The sequence below is a fragment of the Eulemur rufifrons genome, chromosome 28 (assembly GCF_041146395.1).
Source record: "Eulemur rufifrons isolate Redbay chromosome 28, OSU_ERuf_1, whole genome shotgun sequence".
NCBI classification, from domain to species: domain Eukaryota; kingdom Metazoa; phylum Chordata; class Mammalia; order Primates; family Lemuridae; genus Eulemur; species Eulemur rufifrons.
This window is the reverse complement of record NC_091010.1, coordinates 21509007-21522619: the sequence shown is the minus strand read 5'-3', so window position 1 is coordinate 21522619 and position 13613 is coordinate 21509007.

Genomic DNA, 13613 nt, shown 5'->3' with positions numbered 1-13613 from the left:
GTGTGCGCGTGTGCGTGTGTGCATGCGTGTGCATGTGCGTGTGTGTGTGCGTGTGTGCGTGTGCGTGCGTGTTGGGGAGGGAATGAAGCAGCACCTGGGAGACGCTTGGTGCAGTGACAGGAGCAGGTCTAACCCTTGCCCAGCCTGTGAGCCCCGTGAGAGCAGGGGTCGTGTCTGTTGTCCTATCACTGACCCCCGTGTGCCTGGCATGAGGTGGGTACTCAGTGCCTGTTTGTTGAGTGACTGAATGGCTGGGTGAATGTGTCAAGAATCTCTGGGTGGCCGTCTCAGTTCTTGCTTGGCCACAGCTGTGCTGTGTGGCCCTTGGTGAGTTGCTGGATGTCTCTGTGCACAGATGCCTGGGAATGGCACTGCCTGGGAAGAATGACTAATGGCAGCCAGGTGTTGAGGGGACAGTGTGGCAGGAGGGTGCTGCCTTTTGTGGAAGGTGCCTGTGGGGTGAACCGCTGGGGACCTGGGGCCTCTCCGCCTCTCCCAGGCTGAGGCTGACACTTGGGGCACAGGGCAGTCCTGAGGGGGGAGGAGGAGGCTGTCCCAGGCCTGGCTTGGTGGGGCTGGGGCACGTGGGCTGGCTCAGGCAATGGCTGGGGGCTCACGCTGGGTCCTGAGTGAAGAGCCTGGTGAGGGCAGGGCAGAGCTGGGGCCGGATCAGAGGTCCCTCCGGGCCAGGGCCAGCGTCAGCCCGGGCCAGGGCAGCTTTCCCTCCGGTGTGAGCAGCTGGGAATGGCTCTCCTCTCCTGGCCTCGTTTGCTGTGAGCACCGGTCAGCTGAGGGGGTGGATACGGAGGATTTCTGAGGGCGATGGCCTTGGATGTGTCCCCCTGTCCCCGAGGTGTCCTTGGGGAAGCTCAGGGCTGCTCAGGGACCCAGGGACCATTTGTCCTGTGTGTTGTAAGGAGAAGAACAGGAGAATCGCCCAACTGGCCCTGACTCTGGCAGCGGGAGGAGGTGTCAGCAGCTCTTCTCACACTAGTTGATAACCCCCTTCCCATCCAGCATCTTTCCATCCTCTCCGCGGTCCTGAACGACAGACACGATAGGAGATGAGGCCCATTTTACAGAGCAGGGGAAATGCAGCCCAGAGACGAAGCCTGCCCAAGGCCACTCAGGCGGCAGAGGCAGGCTGGGGACAGTCCTCGGGGCCTGACTTCCCAACTGGCCTGACGCCGCTGCCTGGCTGGCCCCGGGCACTCACACCCACAGCCTGCTGCCCACCGACACCCTGCAGAGTTAACATGCCGGGCCTGCCCCGCAGCCCTGGCTAAGTCTGTCCAAGTCACCTCAGTCATCGGCAAGTCACATCGCTGACATCACGACTGCATAAAATTAATTTATTTAGTTAAGGGAGGTGTTAATTAAGAGTTCTCATTTATTGTGTCTTTGTAGACAGCTCTCGGGGGCTTCTGAGTTGTCAGTGCTGGTGACAGCAAAACCTAATGGTATCACAAGTTATTAATAGGATGTTTGAGAGGGGGAGGGGTGGGAGCGGGGGCTGGGGGGAGGGGAGGAGGGGAGCTGGGGGAGGGAGAGGGTGGTCCTCCGCTTCCTTCTCGCCAGGCCGGGTTCCCTCTGTAAATTGACCCAATTGTGGGCATTCCCTGGGGGACCCGGGGTTCACTGCCCGGCCCAGTGGTGCTCAGGGTTTGGGGGAGACGGTGAGCAGACCATGAGCCTGAAGGAAGCTCCCAGGCCAGCGCCCACCTCCTGCTGCGGCCCACATTCCACAGCTCCCAGCGTTTTGCCCTGAGGGGTGTTGGCTCTCACACGGGAGCTCACTCCTTCCTTGCTTACCGGTCCCCCTGCCCCGACCCTGAGCATCTCGGGGTGCAGACAGTGATGAGTTAAGCTCTGGACCCCCAAAGCCTAGCACAGACTTGGAACTCTGGTGACCGAGGGGCCGTGCATCCCCCAGCTCGTCTTCAGGTCCGGCCTTCTGCCTGAGAAGCCCTGGGATCTGGGCTGGGGACGGCGGGAGGGAAACAGCCCCTGCAGCCCTGGAGACCGCAGCCTGGGGGGTGAACAGGTCTCTGCTGGTGAAGCTGGGTGTGCAGCTGTGGGCAGCGGGTGCGGGGCAGGCTTGCCGCGGTGGGGAAATGGTTGGGGAACCTTCCACAAACTCTGCACAAAGACCCACCGCGGTGGGGGGTGGGGTGGGCAGAGAAGAGGTTTTAAACTATTTTTAGCTACACAGTGATGGCTGGAAATCAGCCAGTTGGTGCAATGGAAAGAACACAGCCAAGGACCTCAGATCTGCAGGTCTGTCCCTGACAGTCTCTGTGGCCTTGGGAGGATGATTGCTCTCTGGGCCTTAGTTTGCTCATCTGTGAAATGGCGTGACTGTGCTACATTTGGCAAAAGTCCCTCCAACGCCCACTGTGCTCCCCATCTCCCATAGCTGCACAACCCACGCAGGAACTGCTGTCTACGGAGCACCACGCACATTCCAGGAGATGCGCTGCACACTTTCGTGCTCATCAACTTGAATGCCCGCAGCTTCCCCGGGAGGTAGGTGCCCCATTACTCCCACTGAAGTTGGGAAAACTGAGGTTCAGATGGGAAAACAGAGCCCAAGTAATTTGCTCAAGGACCCACAGCCAGCTGGGTTTGAACCTAGGCTGGTTCTCTTTCCAGAATACTGGCCATCGCCATTGATCACATGGGCTGGGCTAGGTAGAGAGAAGACCCTGGTTGAGATGCTGGCAGGCCAGGCAGGGCTGAGGGAGAGGAGGACAGAGCGCCCCCTTGGACTCCCTGGGCCCAACTGTCAGGCTCCTGGAGCATGGGGGTGGGGACAGATTCCGAGGCTGACACACCCTGTGCCGTGAGGGCCTCTCCTCTTATCTCAGAGCCAGACTGTCACTCGTTCAGGGCACATTAAGAGAGCTGGCCCAACTACTCAGAGATGAATCAGACTGTCCCCTGCCCTCAAAGGGCTCGCCAGGGAGTGGGAGAGGTGCCCCATGAACAGCCAGCCCCACAGGGGGTCACAGGGCCTGGGACGGAGACAAGTGCAGGTCAGCCGGGGGCTCCCCGGTGGGAGTGAACACCTCTCCCGAGGGGGGTCGTCAGACATGAATTCCCCAGAGGAAGTGGCCGTTGAGCTGAGTCTCAACAGGTGAACGGCTGTTGCCCGGGTGCAGGGGACGCGGCTGCCGGCTGCCGAGTGAGCCTGCCAGGCGGAGGGAGTGGTGCGGGCACAGTCCCGGGGTGTGGGAAGGCGGTCTGTGGAGGTGAGGTGGGAAAGGTCAGAGCACGCGGGCCATCCCACAGCAGCCGGCAGACTCTGAACCTCAGCGGGAGGACGGGAGAGCCACTCGGGGGGTGTGAGCGGGAAAATGGCACCCATGCCCTGAGCAGATCCCTGCCACTCTCCTGCTCTGGGCCCTGAGGACGCTGCTGAGAGTGGGGAAGAGGGAGGTTTGGTTTGGGTTCCTCCAGAGGCAGACCCTGAGACACAGAGTTAGGTGCAGGAAGCACTGGTGGGACAGGAAGGCAGCGGGGGCACTATTGGGCTCACTGCCATGGTCGGCGAGGGGGGCCGGGTCCTGTTGGGGAGCTCTGAGAGCTGGCACGGAGCGGGCACCCGCCCAAGAGCGAGGGGCTGGGGGCTTACGACCAACGCTAATCAATCATTGATTGAAAGCTGCTCCCAGGAGGCATCCCTGGCATTCCTGGCCTTCCCTATGCAGTCAGCAAAGAGGAGCAGCAGTCAGAGCCCTCGGGCACAGAAATGAAGATGCCCACAGCTGGCAGTCGGGCCAGGGCGCACTGAGAGGGCCAGGGTGAGGGGCACGGGTGGAGCAGCAGCAGTGTCTGCTGCAGCAGCTGAGCGGGGAGAACTTCCCAGCAAGGGGGGCAGAGCACTGCTCAGCTTCCCAAAGCCTCAGTCGCTGTGTCTGCACCTTCCCCAAGGCCTCAGCCTGCGGGCTGGACCTCACAGCAGGAGCGTGCAAAGACTCTGGTGCTAAACTCCAGCCTTTGAGATACACAGATCTGAGTTCGAGTGCTGATTGCCACTTCTAAGCTGTGTCCTTGTGAAAGTTACTTAACATCCTTGAACTTCATTCAGTCTTCTCCTCCGAATAAGGGGAGATGATAGTAAATATGCTATGGAATCACTGTGATCAATAAATGAAATGATGCATGTGAAGTATTTAGCCCAGTGCCTTGAATAGGTTATGTGCCCAATGAATGTTTATTATCATTATTATGATTTTATTATTCCAGTGAGACATTAAAAAGGGAGGAGCAAGATGCAGGCTTGTGGAAAACACCGCCAGCTCACCAGCTCAGAGTCATTTTCAGTGGTCCACTTTGTCCTTGAGGGGTAAAGAACAACCGACACATGTAGCATTTCTGGACCTCGTGGGCTCAAATTGAGCCATCGGCAAGTGACTTTCGATGTCTGTGCATGTGGATGCTGGTTGTGACAATAATTTCTTTGTGACGTCTGTCTCCCCTAGAACTCAAAGACATCATCTAGTGATTCTTGTTTGACCCTCGGAATATCCTGAAACAGACTCTGAAGACAGAGGGCAGAGGAAGGAACAGCGGGCAAGGAGTCTGGGTTCTAATTCAGGCTCTAAAGTGAATGTCACATTCCTCACCTGGAATGTGGCGATAACATCACGCTGTCTCTGTCTCTTCCTAAGGATGCTGTGAGGATCAAATAAGATCATGGAAAAAAAAGATCACGAACATGGAAATGCTTTTAAAACTATAAATCACCATCCAAAGTCCTTACTGATGGCAAAGAGCAGAGACTAGAGCCAGGTGACTTGATTCCTGTACCTTGGGGCCTTCCAAAGGGTCTAAGTGACCATGGCCACTGGAAAGGCCTTACATGGCATCAGGCCACACCAAGGATGCCTCAGGCTGGGCCGCTGGGGCAGGCAGCCTGGGAAGAAGACAGGGTACCTGGGGAACCCTGGTCCTTGGGAGAGATGCCTCAAGTTCTTGCTGGGGACATCAGAGGGGGATGCTCTCAGCTGGCCCCTGGGGATGGAGGGAAGGCAGAGGAGGATGGAATTGGCCATTATTAAACCAGGAAGGGAGGTGGTTACCTGAGAAGCATTATGACCAACTTGGGGCATGTTTCCTTGTGGGTGCAGGGACATCTCAAGTTGTGGCTAAAGAGCCTCCTGCCCACACCCAGCTGATGAGACCCAGGGAAGCTGGCTCTGGCCAGGTTGGCAAGACCAGTGGTCTCTTAGAGGCCATGTGGCTTTCTCTTCTTCCTTGCCCTAGATTGACCCACCTTCTAGTCTTCGATCTCAGTCAGACTGAATGCAGCCCCCCACCTCGCCCCATCTCAATGGTCAGTCTCGGTGTCCTGCAATGTGAAGTCACAGTGGGCTGGAGAGGTTGTGGGCCTGGGGCTGGTGGTCCAGGAAGAGGGGGCCTCTGCTTACACAAGCAGCTCTGGGCCTGGAATCCCATAGTCCAGGGAACCATTTCCACTAATCCCAGAGGTGAAAGTCACGGCTCAGGTGGGCAGAGACAGGAAAGAGTGCCCACTCCAGCTTGGGGTGTCCAGGTGGGATTGTTCTCTACAAGAGGCCAACAGTTTCCCATATTGCTAGTGGGTGGAGAACACCAGACTGACGCATTGTCACCCTCTCCTTGGCCCCATAGAAGGTACCGAAATGGACAAATCTTCATATCCTTCCTGAACCCCACTTAGAATACAATGGCTTTGTGGGGCCGGTTTTCATCCCAGGGGCATTTCAGTGCGATTTCTTGATTGCAGAGACCCCAGATATAGAATGAAGATTCTTACTGCTCTTTATAACCCCTCAGCTACCTGAGAAAGGCCTGCACTGGGGACCCTGGGGCTGAGACATGATTGGTGCAGGGCCAGGGAAGGCAGTATTGAGTTCTTGCACGGGTTCAGAGGCTAGTTTCAAATTTTAATCTAGATTCAGGGACCCAGTCAAACTGATTCCCTAGAATCTTCTTTTATTTTATTTTTCAAAGCAAAAGCCTCTAAAGGATTGGCTCAGCTTGTGGTTTAAGTAAAAACCTTCAGATTTATGGCTTTTCCAGTTTTCCATCAATGGTTTGCATCCATTTAACCCTCTGAATCCAGACTATGCTTTGTGAACTGAGATCACGGGGGAGGCCAGTTTGGAAAGACAAGGGTCTGGCAGCCAGAGGCTTGGAGGAGGGGGCCTGGGGGAGGAGATACAGGGATGTAGTGGGGAGGTAAAGAGAGGGTATTGGGCAACCAAAGGGTGAGAGGGAAAGGTAAGTGAGCCAGCAACCAGGAGAGAGGGAGGGTGAGAGTTGAAAGGAGAAAGAGAAAGGACAGAGGAAAGAGGGAAAAAGAGGGAAAGGGAAAGAGAGAGGCCAAAGTGCAGTAAGTTGTCGGGACAAGTCATGAGGGAAAAGAGAGAGGAGGCAGAAGAGAGGGCGGGGAGGAAGACGAGGCAGGGGAGGGCAGGTGGAAAGAAGGCGGGAGGGGTGGGGGCTGGGGCATGGAGGTCCCAAGATCTGGAGTCCTTCCCCCCACCAGGCATCTGCACAGCAGATAAACACAGCACAGCTGGGCTTCTTTTCTCTTCTTAATTGACATCTTTGAATCTGTCCCCACTTGACAAATCAGGCCACTTATTATTAGCGATGACAGGGATAAATATCACAGGCATTCATTTTGCATCTGGACCCCTTGATAATAGAAGTCAACACACCAGCCCCTTTCCCTACTGCTTCCCCACCCGCTCCCGGGGCTCCTAGCAGGGAAACAGGGGCCAGGAGCTGTCCGTGGTTGCGTGGTGCTGAAAGCGTCTATAGCTCGCCCCGCAGACAACCAGTGGACAGGAACTGTGCACAATCTGAGCGGTGCCTAAACCCCAGCCCTTCTCTGACTCCAAGGGGCAAGCTGGGCAGCTGGGAGCTGTCTACAACATGTGCATTATTGAAAGTATCTGCTGGTCCCAGGGCTGGAGTGGCAGGGTGCCTCTCCTCCCCACAGAACACAATGACTTCTGGTGTGGAGTGGGCAGTGGCTTAAACTTACCATGCCTGGCCATGATTCTAAAACACCTGGATGGCTTTAATCGTGTCTCTTCTGCTCTCTGGGGCTCAGGATTTCCACCTGTAACATGAAGGGTTGGATTAGATGTTCTCTCAGGGCCCTCTAAGCTCTAGCTTTTTTCTGTTACCAAAAGCCTTTAATAGATTCCCTCTGCTTATGGGATCAGGCTACAAATCCCTTAACCAGGCCCTGAAGGCCCTCTCTGACCCCTCTCCACTTCCTTGAATTACTCTCATTCCAGCTAGATGAGCATGGGTCTGGCCCCAGACACACTCTTCTTCTGGGTCCCTGAGCCTTTGCCACCCCACTGCCCTGCCCCCTCCTCTCCATTCCTAATCTCTGAGAGAACTGACCATCTGGGCCCCTCACTGACAAGCAAGAGCCTTATGCCACAGTTTGGCGACATGGCTCTCCTGAAGTGCTCTCCAGGGCCAGGGACCTGCTTGGTGGTCAGGGGCTCACCGGAGCTTCTTGTGACCATGCGTGTGGACCATGAGTGAGCACTTGTGGTATTTCATGGTATTTTGATCCCAAGCTCTTTTAATAAAACCATGATTGCTCTTTCAAGACTGTCAGTGGTGGAAGATCCATCCAGTGGGAGTTTAGCTGAGGCTTGTGGCACCCTCTCTGAGACAGAACCTTTCTGGGGCTCCCACTCCATGCTGGCATTCATGGGCAGGGCCACATTTATGTGGAGGCAGAACCCTGCCTCATTTCCCCATGGAGTGGCCAGGACGCCCCAGGTCATGTACACAAGCCTCCATCTCTCTGTGTATTCTCAGCCTTTGGGAGTTGACCCAATACACTCCTTGTACTGTCATCATGGCCGCTTCATCTTCAATTTTAGGGACCTTTCCAGGGACTCCCACCCACTCACCCAGCTAACTAGAGTCCAGACTGCTCCATGGTGAAGTTTTCTCTTTGGAGCTCAGCCTTGGCGGATGCAGCTTCATTAACGGAGATGGGAGAGTTTCTCTGCACACCGTTACGATGCAGATGAGTCTCTCCCTCTGCCCACTGCACACCAAGGGGCTTCGTCTATTGGGGTGAGCAAGCAGGTAGGGAGGAGGGGCTCTCTTTCCTCCATTAAACTCACGAGGAACTCAACATGGCCCAGAGTGGGGCACCAGGCATCCCCTCCTCATCTCAGCGGGGGCACAGAACCATTTCCTGGTGGTCTAGAAAAGCCCTTGGGAAGAAACTGCTCTCCATTTCCTGGGCCTATTATCAGCCAAAACACCAAGACAGGTCTTGGCCTCAATTCTGCCCACTGCCTCCTGCTTGGCAGAGCCCCTGAAAGCCATGACTGGTAACTAGAAGTTCCAAAATGGGTACTGTTTTTCAGGAAGTGGCTTAGAAGGGGAGGCTGTGTTTTCTAACTGATTGGGCCGTGCCTGACAAGCCCGAGCTATGGGCTCGGTGGCCTACGGTCCTATGGGGGGATGGGCTCAGAACACTTACTTTGTCTCAGATACACTGGCATATTCTCAGAATCCCAGATTTTTCCCTGTGGACCCTCACTTCAGAGATCAAGGGGCTTGGAGAGGATCTAAATTCTAGACCTTTATTTAAAGATGGGAAACCAGGCTTCCCAAGGAAGGGGAAATCAGTTGCCCAAACTCACACAGCAGAGAACAGAGCATCCTGGACTCGTGGCTCCCAGTCCCATGCTCCTCGTCCTGCCAGAGGTGTTTGCATGTTAATGGACTTGTGGGGGCTGAAGTGCCTCAGTGACCCCTCTAATGGTGGGGACGTCAGGCATGGTGACAGGCGGTGAGGGAGCTGTTGGGACATATCCTGAGAGGCCGGAGACCCCTGCCTGGTGGAGATGCCTATAACCTCAAGCAGAACTGCACGGGGAGCAGAGGTGTCAGGGCGGCCCTTCGGAAACCGCCCTCAGGGCTCCGAGCTCTGCCATGCTGGTGGGGGTTGGAGGGCTCCGTTTGTCTCTGCACCAGGGGACGGATGGCTCCGGAGGAGCTAATGAAGCCGTCTTCCCACCGACATGCCAAGACAGTGACGGATGGCTCGTGGGGAGAAGGCAGGTGTTGGCACATGGCCCATTGGGCAGGGTAGAGAACAGCACGTCCCTCAATGTCACTGTGGGGCACAGTGACTGCTGGGCCCCCATGGAGCGAGCGTGTGGGCTCTGGGGTACAGCAACAGGGACCCTAGAAAGAGCTAGTGCGTCCCATTGCCCCCTTTGTGTGGCAGGCAGACAGAATGTCAAAGTTGGAAGAGTTGGAACAACCACATAGTCCTGCTGGCTCAGTGTCCAAGTGCAGATGTACAGGCCAGACAGTGAGTCAACCAAGGTCACACAGCAAGCTGAGGTCAGAGATGCCTGTGAAGGCCCTAGGTGGTCCAGGAGGGGGAGGGGACAGAGAGGCCTCAGGATGCATCACTGCGTCACTGTCCTCCCCTGCAGGGGAAGGGGAGGACATGGTCCCAGCTTCTTGCCTGGTATTAGAGACCTTGATGATTTGTCTGCACCTTCCCTTTGCCTCACCCTGCAGCCCACGCCGTCTGCATTCCTCTCTCAAACTCTGAGCCTCAGCTCATGGCCCTGAGGGTAGGTTGTGCTCTAAGCCGCTCCCGTCTGTCTGTCTGACAATCTATGGGAAGATTGTGCCCAAATGCCCTTTGTAGTCACACATCCTACTTGGGATTCTGAACTCACTCCCCGGGCAAGGTCCCGCCTGAGTGGCGTTCCGTCACCATGCCCCCTCCCTGTTATTATTTGGGAGCACCTCCCCAAAGAACTTTCTCTTCCATGGCAGCCATTCCTGAAATTATTGGAAGCACTGCAGCTAGAGATGCCAGAGGCTGCCTTCCTGGTGCGTGGGGAACCAGTCAGGCCTACAAGGGGAGAAAGATCGAAGGAGAAAAGGGCGAGTGAGTCCTTGGCCTCTCTGCCAAGCCTCCAGCAGTTTCACCCCAACCCGGCCATGAGTTCTTTACCTTCCGCTATGCCTGTGGCCTGCCTGGCCTGGCGCGGACCTGTGGGATGTGACCGAGGAGACAGGAGAGAGCTGTCTGCAGGTGCAGTTGCTCCTTTGTCCTCTGTCAAGGTCTCCTAACTGTTCAAAGTCCCTTGTGGTCATTAGCTCACCAAACACATGCCACCACAGCCCCAGGAGGTGAGCTGGGCATTGTCAGCCCCATTTCCTAGCTGAGGACTCTGAGGTCCAGGGAGAGTGACTAGTCCAGAAGGAGAAATGCTGGGTGGCATTCGTTCAGTTTTTCACATCGATAGATACGTACTGAGGCCTGGTGCTAGGTGCAGAACATGCAGGCCAGCAAGGCAGACACAGTCCCTACCTTCCAGGGCCTCTCAGAGGCCGCAGGTTCCCGCATCACTGGGTCTCTGGCCTCTGGAGGGATGTGCGTCGGCAGGAGCACTGTCTTGAGAGTCCACCCTTGAAGCTCAGTGTCCAGATTCGTACCTGAGAGCTCTTCCCCCTTCCCGTGGGGCTTCCTCTCAAACCAGCCCATAGCATCCTTGGGACACCACCCCACCTTCCCTGCCTTGGGAGCACTGATTGGCATCCCAGTACCTGGTCTTCAGCCTCACGTTCTCCTGTGCCCACCACTCACTACTCCTGTTGTTCCCCCTCACCTTTCACGGGAAAGGAAATTAGAGAACAAGAGGAAACCCTGACCCTCACAGCCGCTCGGATGTGGGGGTGGGAAATGAAGACCTGCCTCCCCCGCCGATTTCCTGCTGCCTTGGGTGGCTACGTGGAGACATCTGGCCAACCTAGGGTGGAGATCTCCTAGGGTTTTGGAGAATGAAAGTACCCTTGTCTGGAGGCCACCGCAGCTTCCACCCCGCATCCTCCTCATCTTCAGCCCACCAAGGCCAGATTTGTCTGGCAAAGTGGCATCATTATAAATGCATCAGCCTCCTCTGGACGCCTGCACCCGCTCCTGCCAGCCCATCCAGGCTCGATTACATCTGAGGCTGTCTGGGGTAATTAAGTGACATTAGGACGTATCCCCCGCCGTAATGCAATGTTCAAAGCCCTGGGCTTCTGCGTCCCGGGAGCAGCCACTGCACGGAGGCCGTGTCTGCCTAATGCGCCCTGCTGTGATTGCGGCTAATTACTCCACAGACAGGCCTCATTAGTGGCGGGTTTGGGCTGGAAGGTGGGAAGCAGACTGCCTACCCACCTCCCCAGCCCACCGTGTCACAGCCCAGCCTCCCCTGTCCCTCCGTAGTCCAGCTTGCCTTGCTTTGCTGGTCAGGTGGGATTAGAGTAGGGCAAGGATGTTCCCCAAAGAGGGTTCATCTGGCTGAACAAGGTCATAGCTGAGCTATAGAACCTTCAGGAACTCTCTGCCTGCTTTATTCAACTGGTGGTAAACCAAGGCCCGGAGGGCCTTAATGACTTGCCCAAGGTCACACAGCACAAGTGGAATGTGCCATCTCTCCTAACCTGCCAGGCTTGGAGAGGTAGGGATGGACTACATGGGATTATGCACAGCCAGGGCCCGTCGGGATCCAGGGCTCGTGGGAGAAAGAGCCTGGGAGTGTCCAGGAGAGGAGCTGGATGCTGCATTCCCCAGAGCACTCTTCCTGGTCTCCAGGCCTTTGTGACTCTTGCCTGGAATACTCTCCTGAGCTCTCTACCCTTCACCTTGCACCTGCCTGACTCCTTTCATCCTGCAGGTCCCACTTTCTCCAGGAAGCCTCCCTTAGCCCGTGAGTCTGAGTTTTGCACTCCTCATACGTGCTCCCGTGATACTCCATACTTCCCCTTCTTGGCAGTCAACCCCCTGAACTGTCAATGCCTAAAACCCCGCATGGCTGTAACTCTACGCGGGGCAAGCACTGAGACTTTCTTGTTCACGTGGTCCCCCCGTGCCCAGCATGGCACCGACTATACAGACAGCCTCTGATAAGAATTAGTAGAATGCAAGTGTAAATGACTAATGGCTGCTTAGCCAGTATGGTGACTACTATGGCAAAGACTGTTCGTGATCACTCACACCTGCTGATGGCATATGGTGATCACTAACAGCCATCGTACTTCCCAGCCTCCCTTGCTCTTAGGTTGGTCACATGACTCACTGAAGCCAATGGAATGTGAGCAGAAAGTACATATGTTACTCCTGGAATACGGTGAATGATTGGTGCAATTTCCCATAACCTGTCACCTGTCTGGCATCTGGGGGATGCCAGGGCAATCTTGAAACTGTGAGATGGTAGAGCCACAAGATGAAAGGAAACTGTATCCCTGAGTCCCCGCACTGGGGAGAGACATCCGGGAAAGCTGATTTTGCAGGAGTGAGAAATAGACCTTACTGTGCAAAGCCACTGAGATGTTGGGGCTGTTGATGAGAACCGCGAGTGAGAATGGCTCCAATGCAAAGAGGTTAAGCTTGATGGGATGCAAATAGGAAATGACTTAATTTTTCCAATCACTCCCTTTAAATTATTAAGTCTCCTTTTTCCTGTCTCTTGACAGCATCTTGAACAGATTCAGTAGTTTTTGGTCACTGTTGGTTGTAAGAAGAGCCTCATTTTAGTAATTAGGACTCACTTTTGGGGCCAGTCCAGTCTCAGAGCTTCAATCTCACATCCAATCTAAAAGTTCTCCCTTCCTCACAGCACAGGTCTGACCCACGGCTTGGGGACCAAGATGGGAATAGAGTTTGTTCTTTTATTTTCTTTCTATTTTCCTGCCCTCCTGCTGCTGGCTCCTCTAAGGTCAGGGTGATGGAGGTAGAGGAATAATAGGAAAAGGGACCAAAACCTTAGGTCTCTGGCACTGTTGCTGCCCATCGCAGGTGGCCTGGGAGTCCGGTTCCCAGAGGCTGGTGTTTTGGGCCGTGCTTTGGTGGGTCCTTTGGAGGTTCTACGTGGACACCGTGCTGCACCCTTCCCTGGGTGGGCAGCGTGGAATGCAGCTCTGGGTGACCTCTCTCCACGCTCCTTTTCCCCTGCCCACACCCAGCATCTGCCACCAGCCATACGTCCCAGGCCCATGGGAAACTCACGCGTTCTTCCTACCATAGGAATGCAGGCTGCCTCAACAAAGTCCTCACACTCTGGTGTGACCTACGGCAAGGCGGGAAGCTGAAAGACCAGGGAGGTAAGAAGTCCCCAAATGATTTTCATGGTCTGTCCCTTCTTAGGGGCCCTGTGGAGGGAGGAAAGAAGCCTGAAAAATAAATGGGGCTCAGAATTCTGATGCCTACAGATTCACAACACCCAAATCGAGGGGAGTTTTTGTGTCACAAAAAGATTCTTCTAGGATTTACTAACTTGGAAGTTGGCTGATTGGGGAGGTTAGGGTGGGATGAAAGCAACGGTCTGTGCTCTTTGCAGGTCATGGGCTCTTTGGGGAACATGACGAAAATCCCTAGAAAAATGCGTGTGTTCATGTGTAGGCAGTATTTATCATGAAATTTTAGGGTATCCTGAGTCCCATCATGTCTCCTGGGATATGAAATCCCAGTTAATTATCTCTGAAGCAAGGGGCTGGCTTCCCCTGAAGTCTGAATTCTTCAGTGTGGACCTGTTTTGGGACCCTGCGTCCACCTCCTGCCT